This window comes from Lactuca serriola, chromosome 7 (assembly GCF_051521515.1).
Source record: "Lactuca serriola cultivar US96UC23 chromosome 7, Lser_US96UC23_V15, whole genome shotgun sequence".
Classification (NCBI taxonomy): domain Eukaryota; kingdom Viridiplantae; phylum Streptophyta; class Magnoliopsida; order Asterales; family Asteraceae; genus Lactuca; species Lactuca serriola.
Window position 1 is genome coordinate 41,696,378 of NC_136414.1, and position 8,813 is coordinate 41,705,190.

Consider the following 8,813-nt stretch of genomic DNA (forward strand, 5'->3'; position numbering starts at 1 on the left):
AGAGTTCCACCCAGCATCAGAGAAAGCATGTAATGATGTAGTTGTGGTTGGTTTGAAGTGTAGGCAATGGGTGATCGTCCCTTTTAAGTAACGAAGTATTCTTTGGGCAGCTTGCCAATGTTGTTGTGTTGGAGAGTGCATAAATTGGCATACACGATTGACAGAGTATGCAATGACTGGTTGTGTAACAGTAGCATATTGGAGGGAGCCAACCACTTGTCTATATAGCGTAGGGTCAACAAATGGATCCCCATCTTGATGAAGTCAAAACTGTGGATCAGCTAGGGTGGTAATTGATGAAGCCATGGACATGTTGCTACGATCCAGTATATCTTGTATGTAGGCTTGTTGTGACAAAGTTAACTCATTGGCAGTTCTGGTAATTTGAAGACCAAGGAAAAAAATGCAAATCACCAAGGTCTTTTAATGAAAAAGCACGATCCAATGCATCGATAAACCACTGGAGATGAGCATCATTCGTACCTGTCACAATGAGATCATCAACGTATACAGGTACATATATGGTTGATGATGTGGAAACATGAACAAATAAGGAAGTGTTGGATTGACAAGCATGAAAGCCATTTGTAACAAGATATTTTTCGAGTTTGGTGAACCAGGCTCTCGGTGCTTGCTTAAGCCCATATAGAGCTTTATCTAATCGACACATGTGATTTAGTTTCGTTGGATCTTCAAAACCCTTGGGTTGTTTCATATAAACAACTTAAGACAAATCACCATTTAAAAACGCATTGTTGATGTCAAGTTGCCTTACACACCATCCTTGAGAGAGCGCAATTGACAACACTAAGCGAATTGTTGTTGGTTTTATAACAGGACTAAATGTGTCAAAGAAGTCAACTCCTGCTACTTGATTGAATCCTTTAGCAACTAACCTTGCTTTGTGTCATTCTATAGAACCATCCGCTCGACTTTTTACCCTGAAAATCCACTTACAGCCAACAACATTAGTATGAGGGGGACAATTAACAAGTGACCAAGTGTCATTTTTCACAGGAGCATCATATTCTGCTTTCATCGCATTTTGCCAACATGTATGCTGATTTGCTTGATAAAAGGTTCGAGGTTCAAATTTCACAAAGGAAGAGGTGGTGGCTATGAATGCTTTAGGTTTGAGAGAGTTGGTACGAGCATGAGTTACCATGGAGTGTTGATTTTATTCAACTGGACGAAAATGGGATGGAATAGGATTGATTTGTTTTGCTTGTAAGCTAATGGTAGATTGTTGATACTGAGAAGTTGAAGAGGTGAAAACAGGGGTGTGATGATCAGGTTGAGGACTGGTTGGTGACGGACTAATTGGAGTTTGAGGAGGAGTAGTAGATGTGACTGATGGTTGTGGAGATGGAGTAACGGATGGAGTCTATGTTGGTTGATTTATGGGACGAAGATGATCAACACATTCAAGAATAGTAGATGGTATGGAGGGTAGATTTGGAACTGATGTAGCAATATTGGGTGTGGGAGTGAGGTAAGGAAAGGTATCTTCATCAAAGACTACAAGGAAATGTATATTCGAGAGTTAGGTTAGTGAAAACATAAGTAACCTTTGTGTGAGGCACTGTATCCGATTAAAATACGAGGTAGAGATCGAAAATCAATTTTATGTTTGTTGTAGGGACGCAAGAAAGGGTAGCACAAACAACCAAATGTTTTTAAAAAACGATAGTCTGGAATTTTGTGATATAACTTTTGGTATGGAGACTGAAAATTTAGTAAAGGTGTAATGGTACGATTATGTAAGTATGTGGAGGTTTTGAAAGCATGTTCCCAAAATAGTTGAGGTAAAGAAGATTGAGCTAGAAGAGTGAGGTCTTTTTCAACTATGACATGATTTTTAAGTTCTATAGCACCATTTTGCTCTTGTGTATGTAGACAAGAAACACGATGTATAATACCATTATTTTGAAGAAAGGTTGACACATTTCAATATTCACCACCCGAATCAGTTTGTAAGCTTTTAATATCACATGAAAATTGATTTTTAATCATTGTTCGAAATTGTAAAAATGTAGAGAAGACTTGACATTTGTGAGATAAAAAATAAACCCATACAAACTTTGTGCAGTCATCAATAAACAAAACAAAATATCGTGATCCATTTAATGAAAAAACAGGGGAAGGACCCCATACATCTGAGTACACAAGTTCAAAAGGTTGAGAAGAGGTGACATGAGATGGTGGTAAGTGAAAACGATGACTTTTACCCAATTGACAAGAGTCACATACATTGGGAGATTTATTGGAAGAAGTTGGAAGATGAAATGTTGAAACTAAACGACGTAACATAGGTTCATGTGGATGTGCAAGTCGCCTGTGCCATCCATGAAGAGAGGTACGAACACCGGTGAATGCAACTTTATTACGAGGAAGAGGTAACTAATAGAGCCCTTCATGTACGTTCCCTCTGTTAATTGTTTGCCCCTGAAATGACTTAACATTGCAATGGTTACGCCAAAATTCAACATAGACATCATTATCTTCTGTTAACTTTGAAATACTTAGAAGATGTTTGGTTAGTTTAGGAACAATAAGTACAATTAGCAATTTAAGATGAGGCAGAAAAGATGAACCAACATGAGAAATAGATAACTGATTACCGTTTCCCACTTGGAGCTTGTCATCCCCCTTGTATTCTTCAGCAATTGAGTTTTTGAATATCAGGAGACACGTGGTCTGTTGCGCCTGTATCAAAATACTAGGAAGGATCAATCATAGTGGAGGGGATGTGGAATTAAGCGACATTGGCCTATCTTTGTTGGTTGCGAGGGTTGGGACGCCTGGATGGAAAATCTGTCTAATTTTCCCGCTGCCAGCATGTAACGACCATAAAAATTTCAACCAATTTAAACTTTTCAAAAACAACCTAGTTTCATTAAGTTATTACAAAAAAAGTTTTTAATACAATTATTTATCAGAGTCTTCCCAGAACCATGTCATAAAACATAATCATGAGGAGCGGTATGATCACGCCTTTGCCTTGCCACGGTCTCCTGAAGTACCTGAAACATTTAAACCACAACTATAAGCCCGAAAGCTTAGTGAGATACCCCCAAAATACCAACCACATACACCATACACATAACATGCCATATCATAACAGAACACAGAACAACCATGCACTCCGGGTCTACTGTGTGACTGGTCCGCCCTACCGGGCCTTCAGTCCACCTGGTCCACCCTCCGAGTCTAGCCATATACATCGAGTCTACAGTGTGATTGGTCCGCCCGCACTGGGCCTTCAATCCACCTGGTCCACTCTCTGAGTCTACAGTATGACTGGTCCGCCCGCACCGGGCCTTCAGTCGGCCTGGTCCACTCTCCGAGCCTCGTCATGTCTGGTCCGCCCTCTTGGGGCCTACAGCCTATCCGGGCCGCTCGCTGCGCCTTCGGAATAACCGGTCTACCCTGGGTATGTTGGCCTACAACACAAAGCAGGACCCGCCTCAACCCAACCCCAATCCAACAACCATGTGCACATAAACATTCAATCATATAACAATTCACATCCAGTCAAACCGATCTAGCAGATCACGTATCATAACATCATCCTAACCAGGATACAGACCTAACCAGTCACTAACATATCATCATCCTATATACCAGGATACCGACCTTAACCAAGTCTCTAACATATACCATCCTAACTACCAGGATGCAAACATAGCAAGCAATAACACAACAATGATACCCGAATTACAATCCGATAAAAGGCCGGCCTTGGTGCCGTAGACCCTGTCGATATAGTGAGGATAACTCACCTCGCAACTGCCGAAACTCTGAACTGAAAAGCAGACTCCCGAATCACCGACTCACCAAAAATCCCGAACTAGCCAACATAGCAGAAATAACCATTAGATAAATCACAATATCCTTCCAAGGGTAAATTGACCAATTTACCCTTAACTCAATCTGAACCATGACTAAGGCCCACAACACTTCATCAAGTCCATCATCCTCTTATTGGGCCAAGGCCCAAAGTCAAATTCTTATACAAAGCCCAATATTGGTCCAATTTACTAAATTGGGCCCACCTTTACAAACGGGCCTAGATCCAAGGTCCATAATAATTATTGGGCCTAAAATACACTATCCATACTATTCAGTCAAGGCCCAAGCTTATTAGTCCATAGACAGTCCAATCAAATAAGGCCCAAAAATCATGATCCATACAGACGGATTATGCGGGGCATACTTCAACATACGCTAAGCGTACAGGCAGAATGGTGAGTACGCGGGGCGTAGACTCGCTGAACTCAAAGTCCCCCATAAGTCCATAATGGCTTAAGCTCTTAAGCCCAAACTTCAGATCCATCGACCAAACATGCCTAGGATCCATAAAGTCTCAAACTTTATCACTCGGGACGTCCAAAAAGCTCTCAATCCAAGGTCTTAATCCATTAAGACCTATCTATATCACATATGAGACAACAAAGCCCTTGGGACCTAATTTTTCTTACTCAAGACCTCTCCTAAGGTCTAAAAGGACAACTAATCTCAGCCAACTCGAATCATGCATCAAGATGAGGTTTTTGAGACAAGAATGGTGTCAAAACTTCACAACACATAGATCTACACAATATGATTGTCAAGCTAGAGACTTTTTACCTCAAAAGGGCTCTAGAAGATGATCCCATTTCAGATCCACGAGCTTCAGCCACCCCACTCCTTCTTTGACAACTTCCTCTTTCTTCTTCTTGGCTCTCCTTTGCCAAAACTAGCTTTCCAAGGTCAAACACAACCAACAAAGGAAGTGGAACGACTATCTAGGGCTTCTAAGGAGGAGAGAGTGTTTATGGAGGCTAGGGTGAGAACCAGTGTGTTCCTTATATAGTGGTTGGCCCTAAATTTAAGGTTTTGAGACTCTGAGTGTAAGCTGGGCGTACGCCTTGAACATCCGCGTCCAATTTCCCCCATTCCGCTGGGCATAACCCATCTTACGCTGTGCGTACCCACGCGTGTCCCAGCATGCTTGCATTGTCTTCCATGAAAATTGTTTCTATAAGGGCCATTCTTGCCAAATCTTCAAAGTGTCGTAACTCCTTCATTCTAGACCCGATTCTGATGAAGTTTATATCCATGGAAAGGTGGCGAGAAGATCTTCGCTTCTAGCAGAACACCCCGATCCGAAACCTTCCCGAATAATAACCCAACACTCATGAAAGACCGAAACGCTCTTACTCTTGATCTCGGGAACCCATCAATAGATATTTTAAGAACGGGGCGTTACACAGCAATCAATGGCTTCGTGACCAGGTTTGGTACACAATTGACACACCGTTCGGCGACGTCTGGTATCGTTGTTTCTAGAAGAGCTTGAGTTTTGCCTTTGAGATGATGACTGTTGATTTGATCGATTTACATAGAGAGCAGTAGATGTGGGTTGGACTGAGAGAGCAATAGATGTGGGTTGGATTGAGACTTGTCGAAGATGTTCTTGTTCGATGCGAGCTTCTTCTTGGAGAGACCAACGAGATCATCAAGTGACACATTCACTTTTCATCATAAATGCAGCGTTGAATGCACCGTAAGATGCATCGAGACCGAAAAGTATAGATGCAGTTAAGTCTTCACTATCAACTGGGTAATTATCTGCAGCTAGAGAGTCGACAATTAACCGTTTGCGGTCAATGTATTCAACCATGGGCATGGGCCCTTTTGATAGGGTTTGAAGTTGGGCCTTTAGCTGCATGCGAGATGCCCTAGTTTGGGCTTGAAAATTCTTTTCTATAGCCTGCAAGGCCATTTGGGAGGAGTGACATCGGGTCACAATAGAGAGGGCTCACTCAGAGAGAGTAGATTGGAGCCATAGGAGAACAAAGCGGTCACATTTCTTTCAGTTGATGAACTCCGGATTAGGATCAGTGGCAGCAGGGGTAGCCGGAATTGCTGGAGTATCGGCAATAGTAGGAGTTCCTGTGGTGGCTGGAACTTCAATTTTTTCTGAGGGTGGCTGTGGATCGAGGATAAAGTTAGCTAGGTCAAAGGTTTCAAGAGCAGCGATGATGGTGGTACGCCAAAGAGGATAGTTTTCTCGCTCTAGCTTGATTGCAATTGAGGGAATTTGAAGATTGAAAGTAGAAGCGGTGGTGGTCGCAAGAGTGAGAAGGTGGGGGGGGGGGGGGGTACCTGTGGCCACTTGCTTACAATTTACGAGAGAGAAAAAAAATTTAAGAACTTTATGAGGTACTGTGCTCTGATACCATATAGAGTTTTGATAAACTTGTGTATGTCTGTTTTACATTACATTACATGAATTTATACAGAGGCTATACATAGGAATCAACTGAAACTCAAAGATATACTCCTACCTCTATGGTTTGACTAAGCTGACTTTTGACTCTACTATGAACACGTTTTTAATATTTGCTAATACTGAGTATATCCATCTCCGTTGGTTCATAATCAGTGAGCTCTCTCTCTCTCTCTCTCTCTCTCTCTCTCTCTCTCATTTTTCTAAATTTGTCAAATCGATTTGTCTACGTTTTACCACTACTGAATCACTTGTTGGTCCTCAATCGATTTCTACGATTAGTTGAGTTTCTTTTGCTTTCTGTAAAGTTTTAATTGTTGATTTCTATTATGCTGAGTAATTTGTTCTGATTTTTGTGAAGTCTGCATATCATTGGTTCATCATTCTTTCTGATTTTTGCTGATACCTGATTGTCGAATCTTCAACTCTACATAGCTTCAATTCATCACTCGCCAGTTCTAATTTTTGTTGAGACTTCATATTTGATCAGTTGATTGTTCATTTGTTCTTGGATTGTAAATCAATTTCAAATTGTTTCTAAATTCTGAAATCGTGTTGATTGTTTCTGAATTCTTGCTGATTGCAATTGTAACCACTAATAATATCATTTGTCATCTGTGTTTTTCTCTATGAAAGAGAGTATTGTCAGATGCTTAGGCTATAGATAATGCTCAAAAATCGTATGCATGGCAAAAGCTGAATCGAGAAGGCTATAAACCTTTTGCTAGAATGTATGTGGATATTTTAATTGTAAGTACATAATTGGCCATTTTTTAGGGTGTTTGTGTATTTTGTATATGGTTGTAACCATTCATAACAATTATTGCACCTTGTAGGTTTTATTATTAGTGCTTACAACAGCTGGTGCATGCTCAGATGGCAAGTTTTTTCTTTGTGGTGGAAGAGACACCTTGTGGGTGTTTCCATAATGCTCTCTACTTCCTTCAGTTATATCAACATTGTCTTTACCCTCATTTCAAAGCCTTTATCTCATGTTGGACAAGAGCATTTGTAACTTATTCTGTAGCAGTTACTTTTTTAAATGGAATTATCTTTTTATACTCTTTTATAAGTTGATTATTCTGACATGCATTTTCTTTCGAGTTATGTTACTATTAATACTAACAATTTCTATATTGCATTAGTGGTAAAGCTGCGGGGAAAAGGTATAGGTGTTCATGCTCTATCGTGCAGTTATTGGATTGCTGGATTTATAGGTTTTTAACTGTATAAAAGCAAGTGAGTTTTTCACAAATGCAACTTTTACAACTTTTGTCTTTTTTAAAGAACCTACTCATTATAAAACTTACATGTCTTTGAAATATCTTCCAAAATGATTCTAGATGTGTGATATGTTCTTCATATCACTTATAAAACTTAGCTTTCATAATCATACCTTGTTTACAAAATATGAATCAATCTTAATCTTTTACACAATGATGTTGATAGGGTCACTAGTTTATGTTGATGGTACTGTTCGAAATTGATGTGGCTTCTGCACCTGAGGTTTGTTTTTTTGGTACACTTTTCTTAATTTTGATGTTGTGAAACATGTTTTTTAATGCATTTAGCTCATGAACTTTTAGGTTAAATACAAGGATGTAAGGAGAATCGATCAACTTCCAATTCATATTACAATATTGAAATAAAGGATGCGTATGTTACTCTATGGATACTTAGTTGTAATTAAGATGCCATATGCAGGTGGTAGCTGCCATGTGCTTAACATTCCCTTATGTTAGCAAAGTAGTCATGAAATACACTAGTTCTAGTAATGTTTTGTAAAGAAAAGATGAGCAAGTTTCAAGATAATAGAACCACATTTATTGGAAGCTAATATGAGGTTTGATTGATTGTATTGGATTCAGTTATTTTAATTTTATTCAAACATTATCACTTAAATAATTAAGTATTTTTTTTTTTAATTTATAGCAATTACATCAACATAGTCAGTATCGTCTTTTCTTGTAGTTTCCTGATTAGTGACGATTTTTTTTGGTCTCTAACAGTAAATATTTAGTGACCACTATGGTCATTAATATGGTATTGAAAACCACTGACATTTTTGTGGTCGTTAAAAGTGGTCACTAATTGAATAAAACAGTGACGACTTTCTTTAATTAGTGACAATATTCAGTGATGAAACGGGTCGTCACAGATTTAGTGATGAGTATATTTTAGTCACTTAGTGACCATATTCAATTTTGGTCACAAAATCGATTTTGTGAGTAGTCAGGAAAAGTGACGATTGGAATTTTCATCACTAAATAATTTTGTGACGAATCGTTCTAGTGTTAGTGACCATTTCGCTTTGGTCACTAATTGGCATTTTTTTTGTAGTGATCGGCATCTAATTAAGTTCACATATCAAAAGTTTAACCTACCCTTGGTGGAAAAGTATCAATCATTGAAGAACTGAGTCTTGATTGGAACGAAATATGTAATTAAAGCTAAGCATGAAATGTATATTAGGCTATCAGGTATACTCTCCATGCCAAGGTTTGTGGAGAACTACCAAATCGGCCTCCACAAAACTCCA

General features: G+C 39.2%; 1 long non-coding RNA gene across 3 annotated transcripts; it reads left to right on the top strand.

Annotated features, from left to right (window-relative positions):
• The first annotated feature begins 6,155 nt into the window (after positions 1-6,155).
• On the top strand, positions 6,156-8,132 carry LOC145062154 (uncharacterized). 3 transcript variants are annotated; one of them, XR_013687451.1, is made up of 5 exons: positions 6,156-6,555; positions 6,911-7,024; positions 7,111-7,513; positions 7,724-7,780; positions 7,861-8,132. It is a non-coding gene; the product is annotated as an uncharacterized LOC145062154 (long non-coding RNA). The 3 variants fall into 3 exon arrangements; XR_013687452.1 differs by having other exon boundaries at positions 6,158-7,024; positions 7,111-7,187; positions 7,420-7,513; XR_013687450.1 differs by having other exon boundaries at positions 6,156-7,024.
• Positions 8,133-8,813: the final 681 nt, after the last annotated feature.